Source organism: Agelaius phoeniceus, chromosome 1 (genome assembly GCF_051311805.1).
Source record: "Agelaius phoeniceus isolate bAgePho1 chromosome 1, bAgePho1.hap1, whole genome shotgun sequence".
NCBI lineage: Eukaryota > Metazoa > Chordata > Aves > Passeriformes > Icteridae > Agelaius > Agelaius phoeniceus.
The window spans coordinates 130,075,881-130,088,423 of record NC_135265.1 but is presented as its reverse complement, the minus strand read 5'-3'; the positions used below and the strand labels follow the sequence as shown (position 1 = coordinate 130,088,423).

Here is a 12,543-nt window from a genome sequence, read left to right as displayed (position 1 = left end):
CAGAAGTACAAAATGACAGGCTCCAAGGTAACCCATACTGCTCATCAGGGCAGTGGGATAATGTGTTTAGACTATAATACACAGATCACTGAAATGAACTAGTGAACTAGATGACAAAGAAACCCATTGCTCTACTCAGTTAGTACTCAGGGGAACCATGAGTACTTACACTGTGTCCTCTCTACATTTCAAGAATTATAAATTAGGACTATTTGGTTATTATATACTAAATCAACACCTGTTGCTCAGGAAATCCCCAAGCTGCAAATTCTTAGAAGTTAGAAAAGGATCACTGTATGTTTGCCCTATTTTAACACTGTTCTCCTGTTAATCTAGCACTGGTCTGTCAGCAGAAAACAGGAGGGAAATAAGATGGACTTCTTGTCTGACTTGAACAGCTGTTCTTTTATTTCACAGTATCAGCCAACACAGGTTTACAAAACATGGCTCCCAAACTTTATTTCCTGTTTTGCAGGATTGTCAGTTTGGTTGATAAAGCTAGCTCTTATCTTCATAGTTCCCTCTGGAGCAATGGTAATACATTGTGCTGAACCTGCAGTAGAATGCTAATGGAAAAGACCAAACAATGTCCTGAAAACAGCTTTCTGTCACTGAATAGTCTTCAGCTAATACAGTGATTGTAGAATGAAAATTCTCTAACAGTAGACCATTACTATTTAATAACAACACTGATATAGACAATGACCTAAGTTGGGTATAAGACAGCCCACAAAAAGGTTAACGCATGACAGGAAAAATTAGCAAAAATAGAACATGTATTTTAGTTCCAGTTTTAAGGAAAGAAGGCAGGTTTCCTATCACTGTACAGAAGAACAAGGGGAGAGCAGTGTATATTGCCTAGCAAGGCTTACAGCGCTGTGTTCCACAAAATCCTCACATAGAAGCTGTTGATTGATGCTCAGGCTGGATGAGCAGACAGTGAGGTGAACCAAAAACTGTCTGAACATCTGGGTCCAGAGGGTGGTGATTAGTGTCACCAGGTCTGGCTGGAGGCCAGTGACAAGCTGTGTGCCCCACGGGTCAGTACTGGGTCCAGCCCTGCTCAACACCTTCTGCATTAACAATGAATGCAGATGACGGGGCAGTGGGTACCCTCAGCCAGTTTGCTGATGGCACCCAACTGCAGGACATCGCTGCCATCCAGAGCACAGCAACCTCATGAGAACCAAGAGGAGGCAAGGCACAAACCCCTGCACCTCAGCAGGAACAACCACATGCCAGAGACTGTCCAGCTGGAAAACAGCATGGCAGAAAAGGACCTGGAAGTCCTGGTGGCCACCAGGTTGAACATGAGTGGACATGCCCTGAGCAAAGAAGGTAAACAGCATTCTGGCTGCAATAGAGAAAGTACTGCCAGCATGCTGAGGCAGACAGTCCTTCTCTTTATTCAGCACTCACTCATGAGGCCACATTTGGATTTCTGGACTCCCCACTACAAGAGAGACATGAGCATACTGGACAGAGTCTAGCAAAGGGACACGAAAATGATTAAGGGACTAGAGCATCTCTCACAAGAGGAAAGGCTGAGAGAGTTGGGACTTCAGCATGGGGAAGAGAAAGCTCTGGAGGGAATCTTCTCAACATATATGAACACCTAAAGCAAAGGTAGTAGAGGAGACAGAGCCAGGCTCTTTCCAGTGGCACCCAGTGACAGGACCAGAGGCAGCAGAGACACGCCAAAACCCAGGAGATTCTGTCTGAACATCAGGAAACACTCTCTTTGCTGTGAGGGTGACCAATTACTCACACAGGCTGCTCAGGGAGACTGCAGAGTCCCAACCCTTGAGAGTTATTGAAAAGCCACCTGAACACAGTCCTGGGCAACCAGCTGTAAATGGCCTTGCCTGGTAATGGGACCCGATGATATTCAGAGGTCCCTTCAACCTCAGCCTTTCTGAGGACTTAATGCTTTCAGGATGTGATCTCCATCTATTTGACTCGAAGGCACAGGAGCAAAAGGAGGGGATTTGCCATTGAAAAGCTGGGAGCTCATGTTTTGCTGCATAGAATCCCTCTATGGTCAGTGACACAGGAAAAAAGTTACACCAATGAGCCAGGAAAGTGTCAGAGAGTTGCACATTCCATAAAAAAATCATAGGTACTTAAATATCCAGCTGGAAGTATTCTGTTTCTTTAGCAGGAACAGCAAGACCAGGGGCAGACACCTGTAGAATTTGTGAAATGCCTCTAACTAGCAATGACTTCTTAAGCTTGGTGACTGGTTCCTCTAGCTCAGAAACTACTTACACCCCTTCATCAGATTTCAGTGACACTAAAAACATCCCCCTCTCAATAAAAAATTAAAAAAAAAAAGACAGAACCATAACCCCACACCACAGTGCAACAGTGCAGAGGATGACCATAGCCTAGCTCAAGGGGAATACAAAGTCAATCATGCTTTTTAAATAAGCAAATACCCATAAACTATGAAACAGCATGGCCCCTTTTCAGTTAACAATCTGAATACAAACAGGAAGAAATCACAAATGGTATGATCCTGACAGGACTGCCACAGAGGAGTTAACATCATGCCTACATGTTATTTAGTACTTTATCTAGAGGATTTGGTAGTGAAGTCTATAGTGAAGTCTATCTATAGCTACAAGTTGCCTAAACACCTACGATCATTTCTGGGGGGAAAAAAGAAAAATACATTACAGGAGAATGAGTCAGATTCAATCTGAGGTCCTTCTATGGCAGTAGATTTCCAAAAGTATAGCTTGCAAATCCAGATAGAAATCTGTTCTCTGGTGCAGAATGCATCAAATCATCATTTTGTGGTCCCACATTCTGTTCAACTGCACAATGTCCTTGCAGCTGTTTTGTTTAACATTTAGCAGACCATTTCTTTAGCCAGAACCCCACAGCTAAACAACTGGATCAACCACCTCAGTTGGGTGAGTTCTGAATCCTAAAACAACTAAGGTTGTAAGCTATTCAACTATCCATCATTTTAGGAAGTATATCCTCTTGTGATAATAAAACACGAATAATGGGAATTTGGAACCCCATGGTTCTAAATTCAAGGATACTTGAAAAATGCACACATGATAATAGCATGAGCAGTGTTACTACACTGAACAACAAAAAAATGCTAGCTATCAAAACACAGATAGGAAGCTGTATACTTGTTTAACTAGAATGAGTGAAAATTAAAAGACCCCATTAAGACAAAGAAAAGAAAAAATCCCATTTTTACAGTCAGAACAGTGCTGTAGTGATTCCATTAAAAAATGCTATCAAAATAAAAATCCAGTCACTGAAAATCACAGAACCTCTTTGTGTCCCATTGTGATAAGATTGTTGATGTTCCTTCAGGAGTTCACAACAAGCCACCAGGGAGGCTGTGAATTTACCAGCATACCAGCTTAAGACCTGGAGAGCCGGGTTCCAGTCCCAGCTGAGGCCACTGCGGGAACCCAAATCATCTCTTCACCATTTTCCTTTGCTCTAAGCTTTTGGGAGCTGTGATCATTTTTTATGCAAAGTTGGAAAATGGTCTTTGATTAGAGCATTCAAATGCTATAAAAATATTTTTTAAAGTAAGAACTGTCACATTGTTAAATGCTCAGTGTCTTGACTAGAGAAAAGCAACTGTATGTTTTGTACAAGTGATTTTATTAAAAACAAAGCACAAAGAAGAACTGAATTCTAATTGCTTTGCTATGAAGTCCAACGACCTTATTCTCATTCTGAATTAGTTTTAGCAACAGGGAAAGATCACTTAGTATGTCCAGTCCTTTACTTGCCAATTCCTCCAATTCCAAGCCCTGAAATATTCAACAAAACTCTGATATCACAGTGTTATCTGCATGTCATTTTTGCAAACTTGCTAAAAACCACCTTTTAAATACCAGACCTCCTCTTCACTTTGAAGATTGCTTTGTCTTCCACTAAAAACACATCTTCAAAACCTTTCTCTCAGACTGCATCTTTGATTTAGGAATAGACTGAGGCCTGGAATAAAGAGTAGAGAGCATGCACCACGCCAGAAAAACAAGCAGCCAAATTGCTTTGTCTGATGCACAGTACAGGCAAAGTAAGAAACCCCAGCTTCTGAGGTGCACAGCTCATCCCAATACTTTTTTGCACTGCCAAAAAAACAATTCTTTTTTCCATCTGCCTGTACCCCAGGCATGAAACCCCAGGTGCTTCCCTTGGTGTAACTAACCAGTGTTTTGGTTCCCCTAGAAGAAGCAGCACACTTCTGTACCTCCTGCATCACATTTTGCCTAGGGCCATATTAGTTTTGGTAACAATCTTTCCAGATACATACTCTGCACCACAAGAGACAAAAATAAACTTGGTCAAAACAGCCTGTTAGTCCCCAGCCTTCCTATGAGGAACAGGGCACTCCTTGCCAGATTACCTCCTGCCTACCCAATCTGCCCCACAATGACAAGATGTAATGATCCATCTCATTTGAAGGTTTAATTAAGTACCTTTAAATTACTGCTCTAGAGACAGACACATTTTGTCAAAGTCAGTGAACTGTGTATACCATGACTTAAAAAAATGAAAAATGAGAGAAGAAAAACTGCTGTTAATAATATACTGTGTTCAAAGCCAAAGAAAAGAGTTCCAACAACCTAAGAAAGATCTTCATTAAAGATCAGACAACAATAAGTCAAGCTAAAAAAATATGAAATAGATTAAAAGCCATAAATTCCCTTCAGAAGAATGTATCTTGATATTTACTAGAGAGAAAAAAAATACAGCTCTGACTATTTTTAGGCTGGATAGAGAATAGCAAGAATTTAATACAATAAATGAAAGAATAAATACAGAGACACATTTAATAAAATTAATTGTGCAAAATGGAGAAAAAAATTAAAATTATACCATCCTTACTGAAGGAAGTGACAAACTCCAATGGCTTCAAGCAAAAGCAGAGTAAGGTGTACATTCAACTTTATTCCCATAGGCAAATACTTATTCTCCAGTTAAGTTTTTGGAAAAACACTGTAACACAAACATTTGTTTATGTAGAGTCAATGTCAGACTCTATGCTGACACCTACCCAGTGAAATTACAATTTTCAGTAGAATCCAGAGATGCCAACCAAGATTCATTTGAGAACTCCCTACCTACATAGAGTTCTGTATCAGAACTCGCTACCTATATAGAGAGATAATTCATCCCGAGGGTGAAAAAGGTGAGAGGTTGAGGAAACATAACAGATAATAGACAATGAAGCACAATGAAAGATGGTAAGCAAATTTTTAAAATGCTGTTTTATCACGGGTTTGGATTAAAGTAGTCAACTACTACTTCTATAGCACATAGAAAAAAAAAAGACAAAATTAGCACCCATCTAAACTAGAGATGATGGCAAACATGCTGCAGGCAGAAAGTAACACCAGCAAGACCTGGGCACAGAGCAGTTTCTGGGCTATCTTCTAATGAACAGACAAACTACAGTTGCATGGTTATTATCACCCTCAGCTATTTGAGATATTTTGAACTGATTCATCTGACAAAAAACACACTCTCTCAAATGTGGATTATTTTTGGGGTTCTTTTTTGCTGAAGACAAATTTCATAAGATTACTGAAATCTCCAGCAGCCTTGGTACCTTTATCTGCTGCATTACACTACTGCTGCCACAAACTAAACTGGCAGACCTCATGGCTGGCAATAAAACAATGATAGCAAGAAATTCCAACACAGCTAATGTCCAAAATAGTACTAATCATGGAAATGTTTTCAAAGTTTTTATTCTGCACTCTTTCATAAACACTATAATGTAAAAACTAAATCAGAAAGATAGACCAAAATATCTTCAGGCATTTTTTCTGATAAAAGGCAGTAACCAGTTTACTGATGAAAAGCTGTCCAAAACAACCTTACAGAAAATACATGGTTCATCTCCACCGTAGATATAACCAATTTGAGAAATCACCTTAACAGCAGCTGGCTTGGGATTACAAAAATCAGCCAGTTAGACAAACTGTAAAATGCTACACCAAAAATCATTTTTAGAACTGCAACAAAATAATCAAGTTGGGATGTTAAATATTCACTGTACCAACATGGACTGCTGCTGTAAAACACACTGCACTTTAAAGTGCAGCAGCTAGGATTTGCTGAAAGACTGGGTGAAACATATTTAGTATGAGAAATTCCCCTGACAATGCTGGGTGTAGCAGCGAGACTTGTGAGATGAAGACGAAATTTCCAAAGACAGCAAATTGAATGGTTACATCACTCCTCACCTGGAACCAAACTGGCAGTTTTAGGTGTAAATGCAGACAACCAGAGTTCCCACCTTAAACCTTTCTGTTTGGGTTTACAGTATGTTTCAATGTGCTCAGAATTGTTGCACTTCATGCCTTTGTATCAGTGAGTATGTGTTCTCTCTCATATAAAACAAAAACATTTTTCAAATTGAAGCAAAATACTAATTTCCCTACAGGGGAAGGGTAAGAGAAAAGAAAGCAATGTTGGTGACCTGCATTTTTTAAGCACAGAAAGACTTGTAGAAATAGAGCACAGAGTTTATTGTCAAAATAGTTCTATGCCAGAAAGAGCAAATAAGATCTGAAGTTTGGATAATTATTCCTGTAATGGAGTAACTAATGCTGTGTCATCTTCACTTAAACTGTCAAGCTTAAGGGTTTGGACAAAATACATGTGTGCACTGTGAAAATTAGGTTTGTGCTTTTATTTCAAAATCTTTTTTCTCCAAATTGTTCCTCCCAATTTAAAATCCTCTAACTACTGCAACCAGGCCTTGTCTTCACCTTTTCTCTGGGGCACATACAGATGCCAACTGCTGCAGTCTCCTATGTGGAGTTGTTGCTAAGAACCAAATCCTTAGTGGACTTCAATGAACTTAAGGTTAAAAAAAAATCTGTACAACTGAAAAGCACAAGTAGCTTTTCTGTGCATTTTTTTTCCTGCATAAATGGCTGTTGGTGCAAAGAAAGCCAAAACAGCAGCTTTTACACTAAGCATCTTGCAAAAGTAACTGCAAATTAGATTGCTGCTAGTGTAATCACTAAAACAAAATACCTTGAACCCCCTTCTTTTCTTCATGTAAGTTTCAAATACATAATATCACCTATTTAAGTCACAAATTATTAACTGTGCCAGGAATGTGAAAAGGCAGCTACAATACCTTGCAGTTTGCCAAGCTTAGGTACATCCTTGGTTGTTTTTCCTCAAGTGTCAAGTCATTTTTCATGTAAGTATAATTGTGTACTGAACAGTTATCCACTTCAGATAGTTTAAGAAAGAAAGTGTCATACCCTTCATGTTTATTTTTTGATTGAATCAAAAATGTGACAAAGATTGTACATGGCAATCAGAATATTTCATAAATACTATACCAAAAATTACCTCAAATGTATGTCATTGTTTATAGTTTTTAACTTTTACAAATATTTAGTGCATAAATGTTGTTGACTTAAAATGTTGTTCTCTGACAGCTTTGACTTGCAGTGCCAACCTTAAAATACAGCTACTAATATCTTAGTCAATTAGTCTTACTTTATTATTGGTCCAACAAATACACTCAAACCTTACATATCCGATTTGAGAAGGAAAAAGAAAGCAACATTTGTGCCCCAATTACTATTTTACCAAATTCCTTGTGACAGGTCACAACTACTCTCAGCCCAGATCACATTCACAGTACAGTTTCACATTACAGTAGCCAAAATAAACTTGCTGCTTTCAAAATGGAAGGAACTCAAGCCTGCTTCCTCTTTCCCGTTCTTCACTACCAACTCTCCCTCCCGCAGCACTTCTCAAAATATTCTGATGTGCACGCAACAAGGAGATAAACCAGTTCAACTTCTTAATGCACTAAATTATCTTCACTTTACCAGGGCTATCTTTATATCATTTTAGCAACTGAAGTCGGTTTCCTATGGGATCAGAAACTTACAGTTAGTGCAATGTAAGAGGCGGGGAAAACAAACCTCCGCCTTCAGAAGAGAGCAATTACTTTGACTTACAACATCTCAGGAAAGTTTCAGCAAGAACATTCACAGACAATTACACATGTACTCTCTAAAAAGCAGCATCTGGGGTGTAGCACGCAGCTGCAATCACAAGAGGACCCTGGCAGAGCAAAGTCCAAAAAGGCCTAGAATACTGGCCTACGTAAAACTAACCTTCCACATTCAACCAGACATGAAATAACACTGTACATTCTGATGTTTAACCTCCCAAATTATTGTTCTTAAGTAACAATACTAAGCAAGATCAAATCTTAATGCACTGCTGCACATATGAATCTTGTAACAGTCTATAGCACCAGAGTGGTGGTGCAAATCTTTTGGGACAGCCAAACCATTTGATATTTTAAAAAGTGTTTCCATCTAAGAGTCTGATGATAATAATAATGTCATGACAGTCATACCGTTCCCTTCTTCTCTTCTGAAAGAGCACAATCTAAATTTGGCTATGCTTTCAAGAAATTAATCCTAAAACCAAGTTCAACACTTTGCCTGTTACTAAAGTTCATCAAGCAGCTATAACTCAGGGAATTCAAATAATACATCAGTTATGGCTTCCCAGTAATTAAACCACCTATTCCTGTTTGAGGTGGGCAATCTGCACTTTTGCTAAGTAGCTTAGGAAGAGTTTAAAGCACACCAAAGTAAATCACTTAAGATAAAAGAAGTACTGTATTATCTGCACAAAACTTGCAGATTCTCTATTTAAGAACACATCTGTCAATCCTTTCTTTTCTCCAACTCGGGGCAGCAATGCAGATCACACATAAGTACCAGCAGAGAAGTTTGTGCTCAGGCTGCCTTCCTCTGCACAAGAGGACAGGTACTCCCCCAGCCGTAGCAGAGGGGGGTGCAGGTCGTGCAGTATCACTTGAACAGGAACACTTTCATTATCAGGAGCTCTCTGTCCCTCCCTGCGCAGGGCTGCTGCACACGTGTGGGGCCGAGACACCAGCTCCACATCCCTGCTGGCTCCCTGCACAGCCACACCACACCCTACGCCAGCTCCTTCCAGCAACATCTGCTTGAGATTTTTAACAGATTTGCTCATCAGTAAATGCAAGGGGGGGTGGCGTTTCCCAGAGCAGCAGCCACAAGTCCACAGATCACTTGCACAGTACCTTAAATTGATGTGCAGATTAAAAAGGTATGTTCTTGCTAGCTATTTTTTCCACATAAATTCAGAGAGTGCAAACAATGCAGGCAATGCAAAGTACACAAATTTTCAGTTCAGGCACGGCCTAAAGTAAGTAACATTCAAATAACAGAGACAGGCACTGAATGTATTATTAAGGGAAAACAAAGTCATGTAAAGAACGAGATCATCCTTTCTTCCCCCAAAGATGACTCTACATACAGACTCACTGAAGCTTCAAATTAACTTTTCTCAGGTGTGCTACTGGTTTCAAAGATGTCACTGCCAGAAACTTACTACATGACACTTCTAAACCCTCATATTCAGAATACCCTCTATTTAACCAAATTCATTACATCTCATCTTCAGGAAAGACCACATTAACATTGTGTCAATGACCACTTCAAAAATTACATCTTACTCTATGCTAAGACTTAAATGGTGTAGCTGACAAGAATTTTCTTAGTACAAGGTAAAAACAAAGTCAAAGCTTTGAGATAAATCCTGTCTGTGAAGGTTAGTTCATGTAAGGAAAGCCATTTCTGTAAGGTGAAAGACTCCCCTTCTCCTTCCCAGAGCAGCAAGTTAAACTACTCCTGTGAGGTTTCATAACAGCCAAGAAAAGGCTATTTGTCATGGTTACACCCACTTCCTCACCCAATATAAAATTAAGAAATATATTAAGAATTTACTCAGATTAACTTATCTATGAAACTGTGTCAAACTTCCTCCACAAAGCACAAAGTCTCCAACCCCAAAAGAGGTGGATAATTGACAAAATATACCTAACCCCCATTGCAACAGAAGCTGGACACCTCTTTTTCAAATACTAAAGCCATTAATTATTTACATCCCACATACCCTATGGAGTTGTTTCTCAAACTGCAGGCCATACTGAATTTTTCTCCCATTAAACTCCTCATATTCAGTTTGCATGGTTTGCATTCACAACAAATGGCTTGAGGAAAAAATTCCAAGTTACCTGTCCTCCTTAATAAACTTACTAGAAAAACCTTAATTACCTCAGTTCATCCTAAACAAAAGCTTAGCCTCCCTATCCATTTCAAAAGATGAATCCTGATACAACAACAAAATTAAGTATGACCTTGTCCTCTGTGAACTCTCTTCAGTGTCACAGCTCCCAGACACGAGTGAAGAAGTCAACACTGTTTCAGCTTATTCAAGAGAGGACTAATAATTACCATCAAGGTGCAATATTAACCTACATTTTCAAAAACACTAGGTAAGAAGTATTTTCAGATGATGAGTAGATGTGTTCAGGAGTCCTCTGATTATTTGTGGCTCTACAGCTGCTTTCTCCTCTTTTCTTTGAAGTGTTTTGCCATTCTCACAGTTGCTGCATGAATAAGTGTGATAACAAATTACACAGAAAACCTAATAAGAACTGTAGAACAGAATGACAGAAAATGCACCACACCAAACTGGAAAAAACTACTTCCTCACATTTTTTCAACTACTTAAGAGCAGAGCAACACTTCAGAAGAAGGATGGTTTCCAAAAACTACTGCCTTTACACATCTACACTGGTTATTAAGCATAATGTATCAAATGCTTAATTACAAAATTCAACAGTGCCCTGTATCCTGAACACACGGGACTGCAGCAATAAATGCCTCGGGTTTTAAGTGATTACTCCTCAAGAGCAGAACACAAATCCATTACTGAAAGCATACAATACAGAAATATGATCCCAAAATCTGATTTTGAGAAACAACTATCATTCAGAATACAGACAGAAAAAAACCCTGACTGATCACTGGCTGCAGCACAGACTCAAAAAAGCCTATAAAGTGAGAGAGAAAAGAACCATCACAGAGACACGAGATGTTCCAAGATCCTAACTTCTAGGGGTATGAGAATTTATTAAGCTATCTAGATCTTGATCAACACTGACAGAATAGTAATAAGCAGCAATGCTACTGATAAAATTGAACTGGCATTTCCAGCACATATGTGTGTGCCTCAACCCTATTTATGAATCATTCTGATTTCACTGCATTACAAGTTCTGATACACAGCTACTGCACTTTTAGTAAAATTACATTTATGAAGTCGAAATTTCTGACTTGCAGCTCAGATCAAGGAGTCACTTGATTTTTCAGAACAGTCACTACTTAACAGCACTGCTGCAGCTTTCTCCATATATCAATTACCACCCATTTTGAAGCTTCCTGTATCAAAAAGTAGGTGTAAGAGCTGCTGCTGTGGTAAGAAGAAAAAAAAAATTTAAAAAACAAGAAAGCATTATGAAGACTGAAAGGAACTGGTATTTTATATAAATATGTCAACAGAAGAGGTAGCATTAAAGAAAAAACAGATGAGCTCTCTCACTTGGAGCAAAGTGTGATAATTACATGCTAAATATTTTCTAAGGGCCTATCAACATAAAAAGAAAAAAAAAAGAAAACCCACTGGGGTCCTTTCAAGTTCAAAGGCCTAGATCTTACTCCAAACCAAAAGAGTGCAAGCAATAAGTCCTAGTACAGCATCATCTCTCAGTTTGTCACTCTAAAGGAAGATGGTCTATGCCAAATTTGAATGCAGTACCTATGGAGAAAGCAAATCGATTCTGTAGGAATGGCTAGGCCTCCTAGGAAGTAGGATTCTGTAAAATGCATTATCAGGCTATGGGAAAAAAGTACAGTCCACACTAACACACTTCAGATTTTAGATCTGTTTTATCTTTTCCCTGTGTAAACATATAGACTACGTAGCTAGGCAGAATTTCTGTCTTTAAAACTACCTCTGTTCCTCATTGTACACATTCAACCTCACCTGCTCTAAGAGGCATCTCAGCAAAGACTGCTCTAGGAAGAGTGACCTAACTACAAACAACTGTGAAGCGACCTGGACCCTGACCTACTGGCAGTATCGAAACCAGGAGAGTATAACCAAGAGCTCATGCTTTTTAAGACTTAAAAATACTTAAATATTGTTCAGAATCATTAAATAACATTTATCTGTAGTGTAAAAACACCTTAGGTTTCTATCCAGTGATGATTAAACATCACGATTTATTCACACATAAATTTGTGAGAAATTAAAGATTAAGTTTTTAAGAATTCCTGTATTAAAGCGCAGAGGTAAAATTTGCAAGCTATTACACATACCATTAGCAATTGCTATAGAAGAAATATTTGACAGTCACACAGATCTGTCAAATAAACGTCAAGCAGTGAAGAAAATTTGGTTCATGGATTCATTTCTCTCATAGCACTCCAGTTTCTCCCCAGCCTGCAATTTCTCTCCCCCAATTCTACATAAAGTTAGCTGCGTGGTTTCCAGGCTGGCAGCTGTCATCCCCATCTCAGCCAAACCGCACACCACCAGTGATTCGGAGACCGGGCCTCCTTTTGTATCGAACACCCGGTGCGTGAGCAGGGGAAGGCAGCGCACACCGGC

General features: G+C 39.1%; 1 protein-coding gene across 1 annotated transcript in view; it reads right to left on the bottom strand.

The window, feature by feature from the left end:
• The window catches only part of UBR5 (ubiquitin protein ligase E3 component n-recognin 5), an 85,074-nt gene that overhangs the window by 71,727 nt on the left and 804 nt on the right, over nucleotides 1–12,543 (bottom strand). The gene's annotated exons all lie outside the window — the stretch shown is intronic.